The sequence below is a fragment of the Pseudopodoces humilis genome, chromosome 2 (genome assembly GCF_049639895.1).
Source record: "Pseudopodoces humilis isolate 2021_Gansu_Grassland_sample_001 chromosome 2, ASM4963989v1, whole genome shotgun sequence".
Taxonomy (NCBI): domain Eukaryota; kingdom Metazoa; phylum Chordata; class Aves; order Passeriformes; family Paridae; genus Pseudopodoces; species Pseudopodoces humilis.
The window spans coordinates 18,562,474-18,576,393 of record NC_142201.1 but is presented as its reverse complement, the minus strand read 5'-3'; the positions used below and the strand labels follow the sequence as shown (position 1 = coordinate 18,576,393).

General features: G+C 38.9%; 1 long non-coding RNA gene across 2 annotated transcripts; it reads left to right on the top strand.

Moving 5' to 3' along the window:
• The first annotated feature begins 2,742 nt into the window (after nucleotides 1–2,742).
• On the top strand, nucleotides 2,743–13,076 carry LOC148184799 (uncharacterized). Of its 2 annotated transcripts, XR_015772024.1 has the most exons (6): nucleotides 2,868–2,910; nucleotides 9,697–9,733; nucleotides 10,344–10,443; nucleotides 11,256–11,394; nucleotides 11,566–11,692; nucleotides 12,495–13,076. It is a non-coding gene; the product is annotated as an uncharacterized LOC148184799 (long non-coding RNA). The 2 variants fall into 2 exon arrangements; XR_015772025.1 differs by lacking the exons at nucleotides 2,868–2,910; nucleotides 9,697–9,733 and adding an exon at nucleotides 2,743–2,828.
• The last annotated feature ends 844 nt before the right edge of the window (nucleotides 13,077–13,920 follow it).

Sequence of the window (13,920 nt, the reverse complement as noted above, 5' to 3'; positions counted from 1 at the left end):
TCTGTTGCTGTGAGTGACTACTGCAGTGATATAACTTCTTTGGCACCAGAGATTTGAACATTATTTTTAAAAATCATTTATTATAAACAGGGTGAGTAGTAACTAATTGGATATTTCATAAAGATTTTGTTTACTGGCATATGGATAATATGACACATGTAATGTATATGAAGTATTGCCAACTGTAGGCATTAGAAATCATGAGTCAGACCCTTAAAAGTCTTGAAAGTGGTTAAGAAAATGTGACAATTAACTTCTGTTCTTTGGGCCCCTAGGGTAACATGAGTCAAGCTTGTGACAAGGCTTGCTTGAGACTTTAGGAAGGAAAACTGAGGGTTTTGACTAATCATGTGTCTTTTAGAGTTGGAGCTTTAGGAAAAAAAAAAACAAACACAAAACCTTGCAAGACTGGCAATAAAAGGATGATTTGGCAATGCTCTAATAGAGCAGGATGTCATTAATCTGAAAATAATCATAGACTGAATTTGTTTGTGAACATCTGTGCGAACATAACACAAGCCTTGGATAGTGAGGTTTTCCGGGTAGGACAGTTATATCTGCTGATCTACAAAACAGGCTGCCTTTGCCAAAGGCATAAACCTAAATTTGTAGATTCAATTTTTTAATTGTTTGGAATGACTATTAATAAAATGAGAGAGATAAATTGTTTACCATAGTAACAAAATTATGCTGTGCATGATAATGAAGTTGATGAAATGAAGTCATGCATCAGAAGAAAATAAGAAATTAGATGAGAACTCTGCTGTTTCTATGTGGTATGTGCAAACTTCACATGTTGTTTATGTTGTTAGACCCACTCACTGAATTATTTGTCTCTCTTTTGTTGTGACAGGATAACAAGTTGTTGCTGTTACCTTAGGCCCAGCTCGGTCAAGAGTAGTAGGTATCTAAAGAAAAATATAGGCTGAGATCAGATCAGCTAAAGAGAGCAATCCACAAATCCTTTCTTTTTCTAAATCTAGTGCAGCAATCTGTATTGCTGTAGTTGTCTAAGTTTTCTCCAGTAAAGTTATTTAGATATTAAAGAGACAAACTGAGCTTTTAGTACCCCTGGCAGGCTGGTAACGCCACGTGGGACGTACAGGTTGAGCACCAGTTTTGCACTTGTGTCTGCTGGAGGACACGTGCCTCTTGCCAATGGCAGTGCAACCCGTGTTACAGCAAGAGCAACTGCTGTGGCAGGAGGAGCAGGCTGGAAATGCTGTGGCAAGTCCTTCAGATGCAGTGGTTTAAAGGTGGTTTAGACAATGGGAGGTCTGAGTTTGGTGCTTACTCCACCTCAGAAGTTTAGCTGTGCACTCTACAGACCCTATTGCATGACACTTCCTTTTAGACTTCTCCTAACAATGTCTCACTGCACAGAAAGGGCTGCGAGAGCCAAGGAAGGAAGAATTTTTTTTCTCATTTTCTTTTCTGGAGCTAGAGTGATATTTCTACTTGCATGTTCTGATCTCCCCATACAGCACTTGATTTCCTTTTTATTTTTTGCACACCTTGAGGACAGCCTTGCTACCAGCCTCCTTGGAGATATGAAAGTAATTTATCTGAGATACACCAGGCCTCAGTTGTGAGCATTTGGAGTGGGCCAAAGTCCCACTACAAATCTGAAATTTGAGTTCTTACGGTAAAGAGCCAAAAAAAGCCCTCAACCTACCTATACCCCCAAACTTGTTTTTTCTGTTGCTGCTCAAGCATGTAAGGTAGGGTTCAGCCCAGCATATAGGGATGATGGATCTGAGATACCCTTGTCTGAACAACTTCTGTAGTCCTTGGAAAGAAGTAGTACTTGAGGGTGTGGCTGATCTTGTCCTGAAGTGGGTGTGGAACACAGGCTCTTGAGCCACACCACGTGCTCTCTGCTTAGAGAATCTAGAGTTGAGAGCTCAACACAGATGATTAGGCATACATTTACATGAGAGGGTCCCTGTTAATTATAAATTTAAACCAATTTGACTGTTCTAGAGCTTTTACTTCATGGTTTTGCTCTCCTTTATTTAGGGTACTTTTGTAAATATAAATCACTCTCGCTCCAAGCCCAGGAGAGGTTGGCTGTTATTCTATCTAGTTATTACAAGGGCATTCAGAGGCTTGTGGCATGAGAGGAAAGATAGAAACTTGGAAAAAATAAAGCACGGAACACATGAAGAATAGCTGTTAGTTGTGGAGGAAGAGAGCTGACAAATAAATGGCTAATGTGTGCACAACGTGCTGTTGAAAGCAGGCAAACAGCAAGCTCAGAGTAGGCAGGATCAACACGATGGTTTTACCTGCCTCTGCTGCAACGTTTAGCCCATGGCTGCTGGTGTCATGCTGGCAGGTGCCAGCAGGCAGTGAAACCTGTGCTTTTTCAGTTCCTGCAACAGAGACCCTATGCAGAACACCCCATAGCAATTCTTGATAAAGCATTGTGAAAGATTGTGCTGCTGAGGGAGAAATAAACCCCAGCTCAAACATCCTTCTTGTCGTAGGACTGCATTTTTCAGTCCCATACCAATCACAATTTTTAATTGCTCACACCAATCATTGCTTTTCTGCTCAGGAGCCTGTTATGCAAGACCAGTAGAGGGTGCAACCTGGGTTCAGTTTTGTCACTTTTCTTGCCTAGTCTGTTGCATCAGTGTGAGAGCAGCCGTCCTTTTTGCACTTCACAGATTGAAGCCATGTGTGGGGATTTAAGTAGTCAATGACATCTTAGGGATAGGTAGCAACACACAGACAGCTGCCTTGTGAGGCTGCCCTTGCCTACCTCCACCTGGCTTGGAGGGAAATTGCCTCTTGGTTAGCAGTCAGAAGAGATTTACAGCAAGGTAGTGTTTAGATTTGGGAGAATAGCTGGTGAATGAGGTGGGTGTGTGGTCCATATGGTGCTGTGAAAGGGATTGAATGCAGGTAAGATCTGGGTCATCATGTGGAATTAAGGACTGGATGCAGCATCGGATTTTATGTGACTTTCCTTAGGATTAGTAGGTTGGTTTTTGAGACATTTAAGAAACTTTGATTAAGGAGACTGCAGGACGTTGAAAGGAGTTCTTTCTGAATATACATTTTTCTAAATACTTTTATTTCTGTCCTTAAGCTTAAGGCCACACAAATTCTAGCCTGTTTGACACTGTGTTTGTCATAGGCACAGACATTTGGGTGAAAAACATAATGCTACATTTTGCAGTAGTGTTTTGATTCTCCCTGTTATATGTGCTTTTTTTTTTTAATATGTAAACAGTTTTGAAGTCAACTTATCCTTAGGCTATGTTAAAAAAAAAATAAAAAGATGCAGCAACACTCTTTTCTGGAATCAGTTGAACCCTAATTTAGCTGTTCAATTGTTCAGTTACTTTAAGAAATAGACTTATGCGTAATCATCAGAGATAAAAACATCTCAAAACCCCAAGTGTGTTTCCTTAAGCCTATATGGGTCACCTGTGTACTGAGCATAGATTCAAGGAAATGATAAGAAATTTGGCTTCCTACACTGATAAGGTTTGATGGAGACTTGCTTGTCCAGAGTAGAGCACTCGATGCCTTGGCAAACAAGTGGGGTAGGGGTGATGATGGAAGTCAGTGTTATGGGCCAAGGTATAGAAATGCAGAGGAACTGCTCAGAAATAGGGTGAACAAGTGGAGTTTGTGCACATGTAGTACATGGTTTCCAAACTCTGATGGATGTAGGCTTCTCTCTCACTAAAGATGAAATAATGAAAAATTCATACAGACAAGAAACTCATTTTCTGGGACAGTAGAGGTGCAATTAGATTAATATTCAGAAGACTGTAGTCCCCACCTGGGATTTGAACTCTGGATTAGAAGATTAAAACTGGATCACCATATGCTGTTCAATCTCTGTGTGTAATTTGGTAGTTGTTCCTCTAAATAATTAATTAGATAATGCTCTCTGTCAAGTAATCAGTTTGGAGTTCACTCGAGGAGAAGTAATATAAAGTCCATCAAACCAGAGAGGATTTTATTAGGACAACCATGATTAAAGTTTCAAACTCTAAATGAGGACTTCTTAATTATGCTGTTCAACTGCAGAGGGAGAAACATTTAATGTATTGAAAGATTACAGAAGTCACCTCCATTTTCTTTGGTTTCATCTCAGAGCAGAACAAGAAGAAAATTCACATCTTCCTCTTGGAAAAGTAAGTTTGACAAGCTTTGTGGAGTTATAAGTGGTAGACCTGAAAGCACAAGAGGCAAATCAGTCAAAGTATTTTTTTTAAAAAACCTCTCTCCTAGTTTTGATGACACCATTTCATTGAATGCAGGGTTGTGTTAGGTATTTTTCCAGTCATCTTATAACATTTATTGTGCTTCAGCTGAAATGATACAGAGAAAAGTGAAATCAGCACCTTTGCCTCTGATAAATAACTTGTAAGTTAATTTGTAAGAAAATTGTAAGTACAGGTGGCTGTAAGGACAGGGAGATGCACATACTTTCCATCCCTGAATCCACTGCAATTGGCAGTGGTCATCCACTTGCCAGAGTGGAATGTTTTCTGTACTGTCATCTCATGGTGGCACTGAACAAGGCACAAGGTAATGTGAACTGCAAGGAAGGGTCTGGTTGATTTGGCTCTCAAAAATTTTCAGTGGTGGAAACTTCTGCTTCATGGTGGAAACTGTCATTTTAAGAGTGTTATTCTAGACAGGAGAGATGTATATCACCAGCATTAAACTCCTTTTATGGTTTTTAATTAATTAATGCTTAGTGTTTGGCTGGAAATACATAAAAAAAAAATTAGTTTGCATTTTTTTCTAGAAGAACAGGAAGTTGCCCCTTATTTTTGAAATTTTATACCAAGAAAGCATTTATAAGGAAACATAAATACTGAGCTAGTTCTCTTCCCATTTCACCTGGAGGAGGAAGAAGAAATAAGGAATAGGAATTCCATGTCCTCTTCTGATAGTAAAATTCCGTATCTTCAAATAGGCAAGAGTAAGCAGCTGTCATTATAATGAGTGAAAAGTAAACATTTATTATGTTGTGAATAAGTCCTATAAATCTAAACTTCCATGCAGTATGTATGGAAGTATGCTATGTATGGAAGTGTATATACTGCCTTTACAGTACAGCAAATACAGAACTCTTTGTTATGTAAGCAGTCATATATAACCAGATACTATGGGCCACATGGGTTGAAGAGAAGCCAAACAAACTTTGTTCCTTTCTTTTATTCATTTGTACTTTAGCTAGGTAAAGGAAAAAACTTTCTGAAAAAATCTGAGACTTTCAACAAAGGAAATCCAATCTACACAACTTCTTTAACAATTAATAATAATTAGTGATAATTGCAGTTTTAATTGAAAAATTACTGAAAAATCAGAAACATAAGCAACTATGAGGGGTAAAATAGCAAACTGGAGCACACTAGGGGTTAGTGTTGAGCCTAATATTCACTTCTGTATAAATGACCTAAAATAATAAGAGAACTTAAAAATCAATCAAATTCACAGATGGTATCCAGAGGCTTCAAAGAAAGCAGGGACAACAGATAAACCACCAAATAAACTAGAGAGTTTATAGAAAAAAGGAGCATTCAAGGACAAGATGCAACTTTGATACATGTAAGGTTCTTTTGTGGATTAAAAGAAGGCTAAAAATGCAAATATGTTCACAGAAGAACATGGACACTGATTTCATCAGGAGACAGGGACAGTTTTATATAACTGCACCTCACATCCTGTAACCAGAGGCAATTAGTTTAAATTCTATTTAACAGCAGTTTTTGGTCTTACAAGCTCTGTGCCTGAAGTCTGCAGAGAAGCTGTTTTGTTTTCAGATGCTGCTGGATTAAGAGAGCAAAACTTTTGCATTTGTTGTTCCCAGTTTTTTCAGTACTTGGATTTTTAAAGGATGAGGTTTGGCTGATGTTACGTTTTGACATTGGTGGGAGACTCGCCTTTTACCAAAGGCTTAAACAAAATCAATTTGCCAGTGAAACTTGTTCAATTTGCATCCATATTTGATGTGGTGGGTCTGTGTGTGGCTAAATGTATCTTTATCCACCTGTGTCTGATGTTTGCTTCCATATCTGCAATATAACCTTCTTGTTTTGATTGGCACACATAGGGCTGATTGGAAAAGGAGTTGTATTTAACACAGGGCTGTAAAACTGCATGAGTTTGTTCTCCTTGGATAAAGGACAAGTAAATAATATTCTGCCAGATGAGCAGGTAGCCAAGAAACAGATGACCAAACTGATTTCTGGGTAGCAAAGGACATTGTCAGAAAAAGGGCACTAGTACTTATAAAAGGAAAAATATTATTTTACAAGCAGCCTTGCTTTGATTACCAGAGAAAGACAGATGTAACTTGACTGCAGGGGCCAGAAGAGATGGGGCTTCAGCAAAACCCTGGAGTCTCTGTGACCACCAATCATATCAAAAACGTGATGGAAAGACCGAGGCAGTGATTCAGATGTTGCTATTTGTTAAATATAATTTTCTGTATGACTTTGTTTCATGCACTGACTGAATAATGTGAATTTTCTGTTTTTAGACAAAAGTTGCCAAAATTTTATGTGCTTCTATTTCTGTGGATCCCTGAAAAATGAAATAAACCAGTTCAACTGTAAAGGTAACTGCATGTATCAGAAACTTGGGAAGTATTTTAGTGGGAATATGGAGGAAATCAGGCTGTGAAATGAAGCTGCTTGTGAGCTGAGATTATTGTTATCCTCCCAGGGGGAAGGCTGTGGGCAGCCACTGCAGAGGCCGTGAAGTTGGGTAGATATTTAGGAAATAAACAAATAGGGTCATTATTATTATTATTAGTAGTAGTAGCAGCAGCAGCAATAGTATTATTATTATTATTAGTATTACTATAATTATTAATTCTTAATATAGTTTTTTATAGTTTGACAAAGAGTCAAGCACTGTTGCTGCAGGAATGTATACACCTTTACATTTAACATGGTTATCTGCAGGGATGGTGGCGGAGAAGGCAACTCTGGTAATCGTCTAAAGGGCCTGTGGTGCAGGTCTGCCATTATTAGCCCAAATTCATAAAATCTTAAAATGGGACTGAGTAATTTCACATATTAAACCCTAAATTTTGATCCTTACTCGCCATTCCTTAGGCTAGATCTTTAGACATACAGATTTTCATACTTCTGTTCACCAAGTATTGAATATTTTGTTTCTGTGCACACAAATAGCTGTTAGAGCAATGGTTAGAAACCAAGCTTCTGTACTTCTGATCAAGTTTCCCAGTCATTGGTTAAAAGATGAGGCAGCTTCTCTCTAGTCCACTGATTTTTTTAATCACTTTTTATCCAGGAATATGACTGCAACAGGAAGGGAGAGGAACATCCTGAGTATAAAGCCTGCAGCAGGATAGTTGAGTTAGCAAGTGAGACCTGTACAATTTAGTAATTTGGCTAAAATGGAAACCTCTTGCTTCCCTTTCACACAGGCAATGACTTTTCTCTGTGTTACACAGGCATGAGCACAATGCACAGCTGCAGTGCAGGAGAGGACTCCAGGCTAGAAGTTCCAACCTGATGCTAATCACAAAATCCTCGAGGTTAGAAAAGACCTTTAAGATCAAGGCAAGCTGTAAGCCTAACACTGCCAAGTCCATCATAAACCCTGTCCCTGAGTGCCACATCTACATATTTTTTTCAATATCTTCAGGGCTGGTGACTCAACCACTTCCCTGGGCAGACTGTTCCGGGGTTGACAAACCTTTTAGTGAAGCAATATTTCCTAATACCCAACCTAAATATCCCCTGGCATGACTTTGAGCTAATTTGACTGTGACTTGTGGCCACACAAGTGGTGGGCTCTCAGGTGGGTACCTCTCTGAGGTATGTCTCAGCAAGCCCTGGAGCATCCTTGCTCCCAGCTCTACCTGTTACAAATCTGGTGGAGGTGGCACTCAGCACCCAGGCACCAGGAAGTCAGACACTGCAATGGCTGCTGCTGCAAAACCTGAATCCCTTAACACCTCTAGCCCATGGGTCTCTGACTTACAGTGCAGATAATAGTGTAGAAGGGATGCAAAAAACCAAGCAAGTTACTTAGGCAATGCATTAGCAGAGAGAAGGTGAGGATAGCAGACCTCTCTACAATTGCATTTGGCTTACTTTTCATTCTTCACAATGGGACATCTGTACAGTGGGATGGAAATTTTCCCCATTTCCAGGATGCCACCTTTTCCAATGCAGTTTTTGTTATTTTCCTCCTTGAAACCCTTCTCTTGTGCCATGTCTCCTGGGTGCTCTGTGGACCATGCAGACTGTGGGATGTCCATGCTCACCTCCCTCCTGCTGGCGAGAAAGGAACACAGGCTGCAGAGGAGCTGCAGAAGAATGGGGATGGTAGGATGGATGTGGCCCAACAAACCTTGTTCTCTGTCAGCATCCTGCATTTTTGAAGCAGAGGTCATGAACATTGGCCTTTTGTGTGTTCTCTGGAAATGGCTGCCGTGAGACTCCCAGTTCATCACAGCGTGAGCCAGTCACAAGCGTAGACTTGGTGCACAGCCTGAGCTCCTGCACGATGAACCTCATTTCTGCAAACCCCTGTAAATGTTTGGTTATGCATTTTGAAATGTACTTAATTTTGTAATAACTATAATTCTATAACTTCATTCCATAATATGTTATAGAAGGAGTTTGACCACAGCTAGCTGTTTGAAGTACAGCTTTAATGGCTGAATTGTTGAAATTATAGTTTCACCTTTAGTGATAAAGGACCTCTGGATCTGCCAGCCTGAGTGATTTCATGTGCTTTTTTGGCCTACACGTGTTAATAGATTTCAAAATCACCATTTTGATAAAATGTCTCAAGGAAGATTTGTTTTTTGCAGATTTGTTTTTCATATTTTGTTTTTCTCTGGTGATTGTAGCAAATCTAACTGGTTTCAATTTAATTAAAGTATCTTAACTTGGCAGGGCAACATAACCATAAGATATAGGAGTTTTCAAATATAAAAAAAATGCAAATGCTTATTGTGAAAAACAAATCTTATTTATTTCAATTGAAATTACAGGCTTTTCTCATATATTTAAACTAAGTTTTAAATCACTAAGGGCTAACTATATTGCGTGATTAAGCAAATCCTAGAAGGTTCCAGTTATTTTACTGGAACTTGAAATGTATTTCATGCTTTCTAAAATGTTTTCTCAATATATTGGCTTCTTCTTCTAAAATAGCAGCTGGGAGTAGAGAGCAGTGAACCCATATTAAATCTGAGTTGAACTATATTCTTCAGAGATGCACTGTATTATTTTTAACTGATGCATTCATGGCAACACTATAATCTCACCAGAGCTACTGGATCGCGTTGTTCTAGGGCTTTCTGTGTTTTATGAAGTCACTGCCTCTCAGTCTAAGTGCATCACTCTTTTGATTGACCTCCATATAAAAGCTGTCCATACTTTTAGAGTTACAGCCATAAGCGCCCTGATATAGAAGCATATACTCGGCTCGTTTCAGAAAAATTACCTCCCTTTTAGAGTATTTTGACAGAACCTCTTTGGAAGAGTGAACATGGAGTTAGCAGAAACTTCATCAAGTGATGATGTCTTTGCCCTCTCAATGGGTGATGTGCTTGGGAGTGAGAAAAGATTTTCAAAAGGTTTCATGCTATCTTGGTGTCTGAAAGTTCAGGTTCACAAAAGCATTTCTCATTGTTCTAGAAAGCTCAGACTATCTCTTTGTTTTATCTGCTAGATGATCTCCAGCCCTGCTGAAACATCCTGAACGTAAGGTAGTCAGATATTTCTGGTTCTGAATTCTGAAGATGAGGTCTCCAAGAAGTATCAGATAATGAAAGAGAAATAATTTCATCTTTGGAAAAGAAGAGGTTTTTTTGGGTTTCTTACAAAGTTCAAGTATTTTTCAAGCTTTGAGTATCAAGTGCTGTATTTTATATATCTCTATATATATATCACACTTCTTTACTGTGCATGTGACCAAGCCCTGGAACAGATTGCCCAGAGAGGCTGTGGAATCTCCCTCACTAGAGATATTCCAGACCTGTCCAGATGCCTTCTGCACTCTGGGATGATCCTGCTTGAGCAGGGAGATTGGACCTGATGACCCACTGTGGTACCTTCTGACCTGACCAATTCTGTGATTTGTGACTTATAATGCTTGCTCAGTGTCATAAACATATTGAGCAATTCAGCTGAACAAGGCAGAGCCACCTCAGAAAGGTTCCTAAAATAATGACATAAAAACAATTTTATGTGTTGGATATTTTGAAGGGATTGTTTGGTTAGTTTGATGTAAGACAAGTTCAAAGATTACAAAGAATAAGTGGTCAAACTTCAGCAGGAATTTAAATGTAACAGAAATCTCTGTCTGTGCTTCCTCAGTGACACTCCAGCTGGAACACTGCAGCTGCATGCAAATATCAAATTGCTTCTTAGAGTGAGTTATGAAAAATTGGACAGAAAAAACAGCAGACTAGCACTGGTAGGTTTGATCTTTAAATTCTTGATTTTCAAAATACTGCTGAATCTAGATGGCCATGAGAAAGGGTCATCATTGCTGAATTGTCATCTTTACAATAAATTTCAATTTTATTCCAGAGGATGCTGTGGCAAAATTTTTGTCATAATAACAATTACAGAGTTCTAGTTTTCAATAGTAATATTAAATGCAGAACACAAAGAGAAGCTCAAGTTGTACTTGAAAGTGCTTTATCAGCACAAGACATTCAAGAAAATATTGGTTTGAAAAATGGGAATTGATTTACCTGTTCAGTAAAAAGTCTTGGAAAACACCAGAACTACAGCTCATAGAGAAAGCAGCTATTCAGTGCCCTCTGTGCCTTTTCTTAACAAAGGGTTTGGGGCACCCTTCCTCCCACTACAGTAGTGCTTGGTGCTATAAAAATGTGGCATTTTTGGGCTTTGTTTTGGGCTTGGTGGGAGGTTTTCAGTTGTTTACTTGGGGGATTCTTTGGTGTTTTTTTGGAAATGTACTGCATGGAGATGCCTAAGCAATATTCTGGTCTTGAGATATCTGGGCTTATACATTTGCATGCCTGGAATATTGTCTTGGCATCCTTGCCTTTATGCAAAGTGAAGTGAAGCATTGCCTCAAATTTAACTTAGCTGCAAGAAAGGCAGTTTTATTTGTAAGTGAAATTAAATTAATATATGCACTCTGACATGTCTCAAGGCAAATGAAATTCTTTGTTTTAGACATATTTACATAGTTTTCTATGCCTTTTGCATCTTGTTGTCATTCCACCTTATATTTCTACATTTCCTGTATCTCAGAGAACACACAAATGGAAAATGAAGCTAAAAAAGCTTTGAAGAAAAGCTTTAAAAATCTTCTATTTGGATTCTGGAAAATGGCTCATTAATTACAGCTGGAAATATGAAATGTGAAAGGCTGCCAGCAGAGTCAGCTCAGGTTTGTGACAATGATCATTTTATGACTTGCATCATGTCAATCTCCCAGTAGATTCCCTCCTGCTCCCAGAATAAGTGAATAGTGAGTAAATGACTTCTTACAGTTGCCAGGTAGCTTGGAACACAGTGTTGTGTAGTAAAATTATGTTTATTTCCATATTCTTGGATCTAGTTTTAGTTTGCCTGCCTGGCATCAAAGCTGCGAGATGAGTGACCCCACGTTCCTACTCCTTGTTTTGTATTTGAGGATGATGATACAGCTGAAGCAGGTTGAAATCACATCTGCCATCTATCACACGGTAAGTACCATCCTCACAAGTCTTATTTGGGCAGACTGAGGGGACACAGTTTGGAGGTTTGGAAAGGTAAAGTTCCCATTCATGCTGACAACATTCCTGCCACTCTTAATGTAGGCAGAAACCTGTTAGAATGGGAGACAAACCAACCCTATTTCATGAGGAAGGTGGCTAAGTGGCAGGATCAAAATGAGAGGGTAAGACAGACCCCAAACCCCTGAAGACCACATATTCTGGGCTTAGGAAGATAGTGAGTATTGAGGGCCAAAAAAGAAGTAGAGAAAAAAATTAATGATGTTTCATCTAGTAGAAATAAATAATTGCATCAATAAAAGATAAATCTTTAAATCCAGCTTATACAGGTTGTCAATAACAACATATTCTCTCATTTTTATTGCTGCTATTTAATAACTCCTAAGTAGGAGTAGCTGCAGATGAGACCTGTTGTTCCTTCTATGGCTGCATTTCATTATTTTGATCTTCTTTAGTTAAAAATGTGAAATGTGAGTAGATCTGACACTATAATACATTGCTACATCATGCTAGTAACTCTGTCATGGCAGGGCTGGGACCTGCAGAGTGCGCAGAAGTGTAAAGTCTCGATTTAGATAAATGAAGTACTTATGTGCAACAGTGCTTGCAACAATAATGTTATCTGAGAACGATAGCTAATGCATATGGTACAATTTTTATGAAATGTATGAATCATCTGTCTTTTGGGGAACTCATTGTAGCTTCCTTCTCCTGATTCTGTGTTAATGTAGCAATATAATTTTTCTTTCTCATGCATTTTTCTCAATGGAAGAAGAGCAGCAATCACCAGCATTTAATAATCACAGCCTTCAGAATGCAACACGAGCTACAAAAGCATACAAATAGGCTGGGAGCATGCAGAGTTATGGAGGAAGGAACAGCGTGTTCCTCAAAATTTGCAAGCACCCTTTTGGAGGACTGCTGTGAAGGAGAACTGCCATGGAGGTTGGCACCAGTCCTTGTGCCAAAGCTTGCTGTGGATTATTCTGGACCAATGACTTCCCCAGCAGTAGATGCTATTGGGACTTCTCACACAGCTTTCATGCTCTATCCTTTGGAAAATCCTTGGAACGTGTTCTGGCTATCAGGGAGTGAAATTTTTGGGTGGGCTGCTTGCTTGGTGTATAACAATCTGGGCAGAATGGATATCTTTGGATTTCTACAGTTCAACTAGCAATTGATTTTCTCTGGAGACAGAATTAGGGTTGCCAAGACAGTTTCTTGGCCCAGTTACCATTTCCACTGTGGGCTCGCCCTGGAAAACCATGCAGGCATATCTGGGGATGTCTTCAGTCAGCATAGGGTGGGTTGACTGTATTGTCTGACCAGGTTTTGTGTGTGTCTTTCATTTGTTTATGCCTGCAAATAGACCATATTGTCAATTCCAGATTAAAACCTTATTGAAAAACTATGATTGCTTGTTTTCCAGGAAAACTATGGAAATTGTGAATAACCCCTGTTGCATTTTCTTTTTCTGAAGGATATTTATTAATGTTTTGTCCAGACTGAACAAGGAAAACCTACTCTTTTTAATTTCCTATTCCACATCTACTAAGGTAATGGCTACCAAAGTAGAACAAGAGTGGAGTAACACAGGAATGCTTGGCATTGCAAAATCCCAAGAGGGTTGAAATCTCAGCAACCTTTTCCCATAAGATAAATAGCTTAAATTTAAAACGAAATGAAGCATATTGGAACAAAGAGTAGAAAGAAGGGGTAAAAAGAATTGATACTGCTTACAGTGGCGTAACATTTTCTAGATTGAACTGATTCATATTTCAGAAAACTCTGAATGTAATTTGGGTATTTATATTATGAACTGCAAAGCCTGTGAAGTCAGTGCAGTCCTTCTGTTGTCCCAGTGGTCTGTGAATTAGGGACTTGCTGGAGATCTGGATTAGCCTGGCTACGTGCAGAAAACATTCTTGCATGTTCAAATCCCATTTCACCTTTCTCATGTCTCATTCTCCCCTAAGCACCATTGCCTGTTTAAGGATCATAATAACAAGAACTGCAAATAAGCCGTGTTTTTCATGTTGTTTAATTTTTTATATATGGAAAACACATGAATGACTGAAAGGGTATTTACTAAAGTCTCAGCCTGAAATGTAACCAATGTAACCAAGTCTCCCTGATCTCTAGTTAGACTAATCAGAGGGACTTCCTTTTTTTTTTGGCACTTCTTATTGCTGGACTTT